Raw genomic sequence first — 7853 nt, 5'->3', positions numbered from 1 at the left:
GAGGGGGTTCCGCAGCGGAGGGGGGGGTCCGCAGCAGAAGGTGGGGCAGGGGGTCTGCACCGATGGGGGGGTGGTCTGCAGAAGGGGGGGTAGGGGTCTGCAGCAGGGGGTGGTAGTGGGGGATCCACAGCAGGGGGTGGGGGAGTGGAGGGAATCTGCAGCAGGGGACAAAGTGTGTGACTAAGCGTCTGCTGCTATGACTTCATCTCAAGTCCATGAACCACCTGGGAGAGCCAGACTCTAGTTCTGTTTTGGTCACTAACTAGCTGGGTTACCCTACGGACTTCACCATTTAGAGCCTCACTTTCCTCCTTTGCAAAATAAAGATAATACGTCTCCAACCGTCCTCACAGAGTTGCTGTAGATATCAAGTTAGACCTTGAATTAAAAAGCACTTTGAAGAGTTACATGTAAAGTATCATATTATTCTTTTGTATATCTTCCATTTGGTTTGTTGAAATTAGCTTAAAACCTTCCATATTTTCCTAACTCCCTTTCTTATTTCCCTTTTTAAAAACTCATTACATTGGGGTGCCTGGGTGGCCCAGTTGGTTAAGCCTCAGACTTGGGCTCAAGTCATGATCTCATGGTTCATGGATTTGAGCCCCACATCGGGCTCTGTGCCGACAGCTCAGAGCCTGGACCCTGCTTCAGATTCTGTGTCTCCCTCTTTCTCTGCTCCTCCCCTGCTCACTCACTCTCTCTCTCTCTCTCTCAAAAATAAATAAATATTTTTAAAAAACCTTTTTTTTAAATAATAAAACTTGTTACAAAAGCAACCTACACTATAAGCAATTTTTAAAAATAGAGAAAAAATTAAATTAAAGGAAAAATGACTTATAATCTCACTGTCTTTAAATAACTACTACTAACATTTTGGTATTATATCTTCCTTGTCTTTTTTTCTGTGTGTATGGACACATATATGTTTTAAAACAAAAGTGGCACATTATAATACACTTTATAAATCTGCTTTTTCCCGTAAGTAATGTTGCACACATTGATATGTGGCATTAAATATTTTCCCACAACATTAATTTCATAGCAGAATGGTCTTCCATTGTTCAGCAGAACTCCTCTTGTTACACATTGGGATTATTTCTAATTTCTCCCTAATAACAAAACTACTACAGAATACATCCTAATAACTAAATACTTGTCCATATTCATGACTATTTCCTAAGAAAATTTTCTAGATGTGGAATTTCTGGGTCAAAGATTTTGCAACACTCTCAGGCTTTGGCATCTGTTATATACCCAGAAACGTACCAACTTATGCTCCTGCAAATTGGAGATCTGTGTTCATTCCTGCATCAGCTATTACAATAGGACTTGTCATGTTTTAAAACTCTTACAACTTTGATATCCTTTTTCTTTTTGAATTTAGATCCATGATTACTTCCCCTTGATTACTTTCTGCTGGTGGGGGGCCTCAGAAGACCAAAGTTCACACCCACGTTTAGAAACTGTATGACTTCTAGTAAGTTACTTAAAATTTTTTTAACGTTTATTCGTTTTTTGATATAGAGAGACAGAGCGTGAGCAGGGGAGGGGCAGAGAGAGAGGAAGACACAGAATCTGAAGCAGGCTCCAGGCTCTGAACTGACAGCATGGAGCCCGACGCGGGGCTAGAACTCACGGACCATGAGATCATGACCTGAGCTGAAGTCGGATGCTCAACCGACTGAGCCACCCAGACACCCCTCTGATAAGTTACTTAATTTCAATGAAAAACAGTGTCCATGTCTATAAGATAGAAATCAAGTCCTGCCCTTGGCCTGCTTGCCTCACAGGCTATGAAAGATCAAATGAGAAGTGGGTGTGAAAGTCCCTTTGAAGAAGTCAGTTCCTGCACACCTGCCCAGGACGCTTCATATTTGCGCATTTGTCCACGAGGGAAGTCAGTCTCCCAGATGGCCCCGGGGAGGGATGCTTCCTGGTACTCATTCTCTAGTGTGTAGGCATCTCCCCTTGAGTCTTGGCTGGTCCTGAGTCTTATTTCTAAGCGGTAGGTGCAGTAGAGGTGACACCGTGTGACTCCTGAAGCTGGCCACGAGATGATCTAAAATTATAAAAGCGTCTTCAAGAGAGAACCACCCAGCTGGCACTATCAGTCCACAAAACCATGAGAGGTAGTAATAAATGTTTGTTTTAAGCCACTAGGTTTAGGGCTGTGTTGTTACACAGTAATGATAAGCGAAACATCTGCCAAATCTTCCAGTACTTTGAATCTGGGAGCAAGTCTAAAGCTTAATGGTTAAAAGTGGCTTTGGAACCAGACAGCCTGATTCTCAATTTTTGCCAACAATCTGTCTGCAGCTACATCATCTTGGGTAAATTATTAAACTCTCTCGGCCTTACTATACCAATCAGTAAAATGGGCATGACAATAGGACCTGCCTCATGGCACTGTTGAGACCATCAGATCAGATAATGCACATAAAGTCCTTAGCGCAATATCTGGCACATGGTCCTCATACATTTCAACTATAATGGTGGTGATAATCCCTGCTGATGAAATGCCTCACTTACTTGGCTTCCTTAATTAAGTTTCTTAAAGAGTATATATCAAAATACCCTATATTTTTATCCCCCACCCCCCACCTGAACCACCATCCCTGTGACGTCTTCTCTGGGCATTCAGGGAATATTCAACATTTCCAACCTTGGAGATGTAGTTTGGGTTAATGTCCCAAGACCAGACTGAAGGTATTTCTAAATGAGTTTCCAAAAATCAATTTCCTTAAAGAAATGTTTTACGTTTGTTGACGTCATTGATCAAATATTTACTTGATTTATGGTCACATTCTTGAAGTCTGCTCTGCATTATCTTTCGCACCCATGTTTGTTTAAGGGCTGAATCATACTTCTTGTTCCTCAGTGATTCTTCTGCAAATTCTACAGTTTAGGTATTTAGGGATAAGCCAGGTATTTCTTAAAGACAGTCAAACAGCTGTTTCTAAAAGGCCCTCATTCACTTGGTCTAAAAACATCTATTGAGCACCTACTACGTGCCAGACCCTAGTCTGGGCATAAGAGATGAAAAGGGATGATGACCCAACCTCTGACCTTAAGAAGCTCACAGTTTGTTGGGGGTGGAGTAGATGGAGGGAGAGAATGACAGGCAAGTGAAAGGTAATCATAATACTGGGAGGAAAGGGCAATGGAAGAAAGGCATAAGAATCATGGAATCCCAGAGAACACTGATGGGGGGAGCAGATGGACCTGAGACCTGGTGGCAGATGCCCACCCAGCAGCCATTCCCAAGCCTCTCCTTCTCTGGCATCAGGGGGGGCCTTTAGCAAAACACAATGCTCTGTGTTCTTCACACTGTTTCCTTTGTGGGGCCAACTGTCCTTCCTAGCCATCTTGCAGGTGGGCCATCAGATCAAGTTCAACTAATAGGAATGTGAACAGGGTACGTCCCAGTTTCATGCAATTAAGAGCTGGTGCCCTCGCTTTCCTCCCTCTTTCCCTTGCTGCAGTGACCTTAGAGGTCTCATGGTCCCAGGGGTTTGGCCACAAGACAAAGGAGGGCCACGAGCTCACAAAAATTGTGAGGTGAGCAAGAAGTAAACCTATACTGTGTTAAGCCACTGAGATTTCAGGGTTTACTTGTTACCTAAGCTTTGCCTGGCCTGTTCTAATATGCTATGCAATCCCATGCTAGTTAATGAGATGTAGGAAAGTGCACTGTGCAGTTTCTAGATGGATATCTCCCTTTCCAATACATTTTCTTTTATTGGAAAAAGGAGATCGGCATATAGGAGTACTCATTCATTACCCAGGCTAGCTGTCTGTTTCTTGGTTTTTGAAAATATATCTCATTAGAGACATGTGATGTTTGGAACTGCAGCAGCCATTCTGTGAGCATGAGTACAAGACCAAGGGAATTATAAAGATGACAGACCACAGTCTTCATATTGTGAAACTGGAATTGTCTGGTTCCATATTTCTTTTTAAACAAACAACAAATGTCCCAATGGTATTAGCCTTTCTTGTTACAAATATCCCCACTTTTGAAAGTTCATGTTACAGCCACTTTGCTTTCATGAAGGACCAACTTTAGCATCTGTTTTTGATGACTGAAAGAAAGCCATTATAGAGGCAGCACACCCCCTGAGCAGTGAGAGTGGCACCACCAGGAGCTACACTCAGCATCTCGGCATCATGCTGCCAAAACTTGCGTCTGGGAACATCTCTGCTCTGTCTCAATTGATTTTCTGCATCCGTTAGCAGGATGTGTCCTAAGGTGTCAGAAAAGCCTAAGAAAGGTTGTATTTTTGGTCTGGGAATGCTCAAAAAATTTTCCATATAAATTAATGGTAATTGCTTCTTCACTTACCACCATTTTGGCTTAGGAAAGGTTTCATAGGGCCCCTCTACTTTTGGATAGTGGGGGAAAACCTGTATCTGCATCTGGATGCATCTGCCCTGATATTACTTGCAAATGAGGATGAGGAGTTGGTTATAATGGATAAGTAAAACGAATGGAGGTTCTTGGAGGTAGGGAACGTCACTTTCATCTCCTGTCTTCTCTTCATCCCCATCCGCACCACAGTCATTGCCGAAAAACAAAAATAATCCCGGACAGTATTTCTCCAGCTGTGATGTGCTTTCAAGTTCATTTTCTGGCTTTAAGATGAGAGAGGAGTGGCAGCATTATGTAGGGGCTAAGAGCTCAGTCTCTAGAGGAAGACACAGTCAGGTTCAAGTACTGGCCCTGCCACTCTCATTGCTGTGTGACCTTGGACAAGTGACCTAAGCTCTCTAAACCATAGCTTCCTCATCTGTATAATGGAACGATGATAGAAATCCCATATACATAGTGTTACTGTGAGGACAAAATGACATCACACATAGGAAGTTTTAGCATATTGCTTGGGACACTAAACATGCTTAAGACGCAGGATTCCTTACAATAAATTGGACTTTGGTTTTGATGACATCCTAGCAGGCCGGCTAGGGAAGGTGCTGCCATTCCTAACGCAGAGTGAAGGAAACTGAGGCTTAGGGAGGTTAAATGACTTGCTCTAAGTCAGAGCCAGATTTTCATCCCACAGTCTGGTGCTTCCCATTTCGGGGGTCTTTCCAGACTAATGCGTTTCGTTGAAATTGCCAAAGACGTAAAACCAAATGAGATTTAAATGTTGAGATGCTTCTTTTTTGATTTCCAATGAACAGAATCATTTCCGTGAAGTTCAGTCTTTCAAGAGAAGGGAGTTTTTCCCATAGCATATGTGCGAATGTGAGGTTGTCAAATTTATATTGAAAAATAATATACTCTGGATGTTGTTCTTAGTCCTCCAGTATCAGCTCCCCGCCACCTGCCGCCACCTTATAAAAATCAAGAGAAAACGCAGACCTTCGCAAGAGTCTACGAAAGGAGGCAGAGGTGCTGCCTGTAGAATTTGTGAATCAAACAGCAAACCTGCCACTTTTCTAAGCCTTTTTCTTCTCCTTCATTAAAACCTTTGTTTATGATCTCCTTTGATATTTTATCACTCGAAACAGTCTGCTTTCTGTGGCTTTTGTGGCTACGTGACTCTGGACAGCAAGTTAGGAGGATATGAAGGAACGCCTTTTACTGCGTCAGAATCTGGATCCACGCTCCTGCCCTTCCTCTACACCCTCACCCTTTGTCATCAGAAAGTGACCAATATAACCCAGGCCGTTTTCTTTAAGTTCTGCTTAATGATTCACTTTCAACATAAGTCCAGGAACAAACACTATTACAACTTGAATATTATTTGTTTTCTTAAACCTAGCTCAGTCATCACCTCCTTTGGAAAGTCTCTCCTCTTTCCACAGTGGGGTGACTTCTAGTGGGGCACTGACGTCACTGTGCTGTAAGTGATCTGCAATGATATCCGCCCTGCCTTGGCTCTGCTAAAGGTGGGCCCTGCCATACCCTCTCTCCACCTCTAGTGTCTAGCAAGGCATCTTACCCGTTGCACATGGGCTAAATGTTTGCTGAATCAAGTAAGGAGATCAGTGCCTAGTACATCCCCTGAAATGGGTAAGATTTCTTCAGGAGACTTACCTGTAATACCTGTTAAAACATTGTAGCGGAAGATGTGCTGATCCTGGGGTTAAATCAATATACTGAGTCTGGTAGGTAAGAAGGTGAAGGTTATTATCAGATGCGAACTCATTCTCTAGGGTGCATACCATTCCTTCTTTCTCTGGTTGCTTCATTTGGGAGATACAACGTTAATTAGATTCTCTCTGAGGTCTCCTGTCTCCTTCTGGACTGCAGCAAGCTCCCCAGGACTCAGTGTTCTTTGATCCTTTCTTCCTGTCTCCAGATTCTATGCAAATCCTTGACCTTTCACCCTTGGTTGGGTGCCACCACTAAATTGGCCACTTGGATGTCTTGCCAGTATTTCCCACTCAACTGTCCAAAGCCAAAATATCATTAGATTCAAAGCAGAGAGCACAACACAGAGATAATAAGGAGAAATAAAGACACCCAGGCCAACAAACCACTGGATTTGCCTTAGGAAGACAGAGCGCTAAAGATCTTGGAAAGGGTAATTTTGCTAGAATCACAGTACACAAGCCAAAGTGGTAAGGGCTCTCATGACCACTGCCTTTGAAAGCCTGGGCCTCCCTCGCTTTCTTGCCAACCCACTATGGACAAGCTAGTCCCCTCTCTGGGACTCTGTTTCATCAGAAAGTCAAGGTTGAACTAGATGAGCAGTTCTCAGCCTTCAGTAAAACACCACAATGCCCTGGACAGCTTGTTAATAATGCATGTTCCATGCTCCCCACCCCCAGACATTCTGATTTAGGAAATAGAAGTAGGAGAGGCCAAGGATCAACATTTTCAAATGCGCTCCAAGGGTGAGGTGATTTTCTGGACCAAAAATGCTCAAGTAGATGATCTCCTAGTTCCCTTCCAGCCTGGACATTCTCTCAGTTGCCATGTTTGGGAAGCAGAGGGTAGCAAGGAAATGCTGTCAGCCAGCCAGTTCTGTTTGGGAAGGTAGCCACAAAAAGAAAGCCAGATGGCATGTGGAAGGAAACGGTCAGGGAGGGCCATATTCCCTGTGTCTCTCTAACAGTGCCTGTTTGAACAGGACTTGGGGAGACAGACCTCAGTCTCAAGACAGCAGACAGGACCAAAAGCCTGCCTTAGCTTCCTGCCTATCTCAGGCTAAGCTAACCACCGCTTCTTTTGCCCCTTTGAGATGCTCTAAACAAAGGTCACGAACAGGAAATGTGGCCCACGTAGTGTTGTTTTTAATTTTCCAACATTTAAAAATTGGAAGGTTTCACATTTAAATATTCCAGATCTCTAATGGAAAATCTGAAAGATCAGCTACATTTGACTCACCTGCACAAGACATTGGCTGGAGTGGAGCAGCGGGTACCTCCTTTCCGTAAAGGCACCATTTTCCGGTCTCCACAGTTTCCGGCTGGCCAGCGGCCTCACTCACACGACCCAGCTCCTGTCAGAGGGGGCTTTTGAGTCGGCTCCCCTGACTCTAAAATTTGCTCTGAGATAAGCAAGAGCAGCAGAAAGCTACATACTGGGAGAGGAGGACATGGCCTGCCCTCAAGGATTATGGAATGGCCTCTGGGCACGACCTTCTTCACCTATGCAGAAGAACACTGGTGAGAAAGCAGCAAGCTGGCACCATTGCTGTGCTTATGGCGACGTTGTGTTGAGGCTGTGGACCTCTACCTTACATGGTTTCTTCTCCACAAGCGCACACGGGAGAAATCTCTTTCTACAAATCTCTACAGCACCAGGACCGCTGTAATGGTGTTTCCCTCAGAGATCAGCTCTTGTGTTTAAATCACGCGAATGGTGTGCAGGACTGTTGCCCTGTGCTCAGCACCAGGCT

The sequence above is a fragment of the Panthera uncia genome, chromosome D2, assembly GCF_023721935.1.
Source record: "Panthera uncia isolate 11264 chromosome D2, Puncia_PCG_1.0, whole genome shotgun sequence".
Lineage (NCBI taxonomy): Eukaryota > Metazoa > Chordata > Mammalia > Carnivora > Felidae > Panthera > Panthera uncia.
This window is presented reverse-complemented; position numbering follows the sequence as displayed.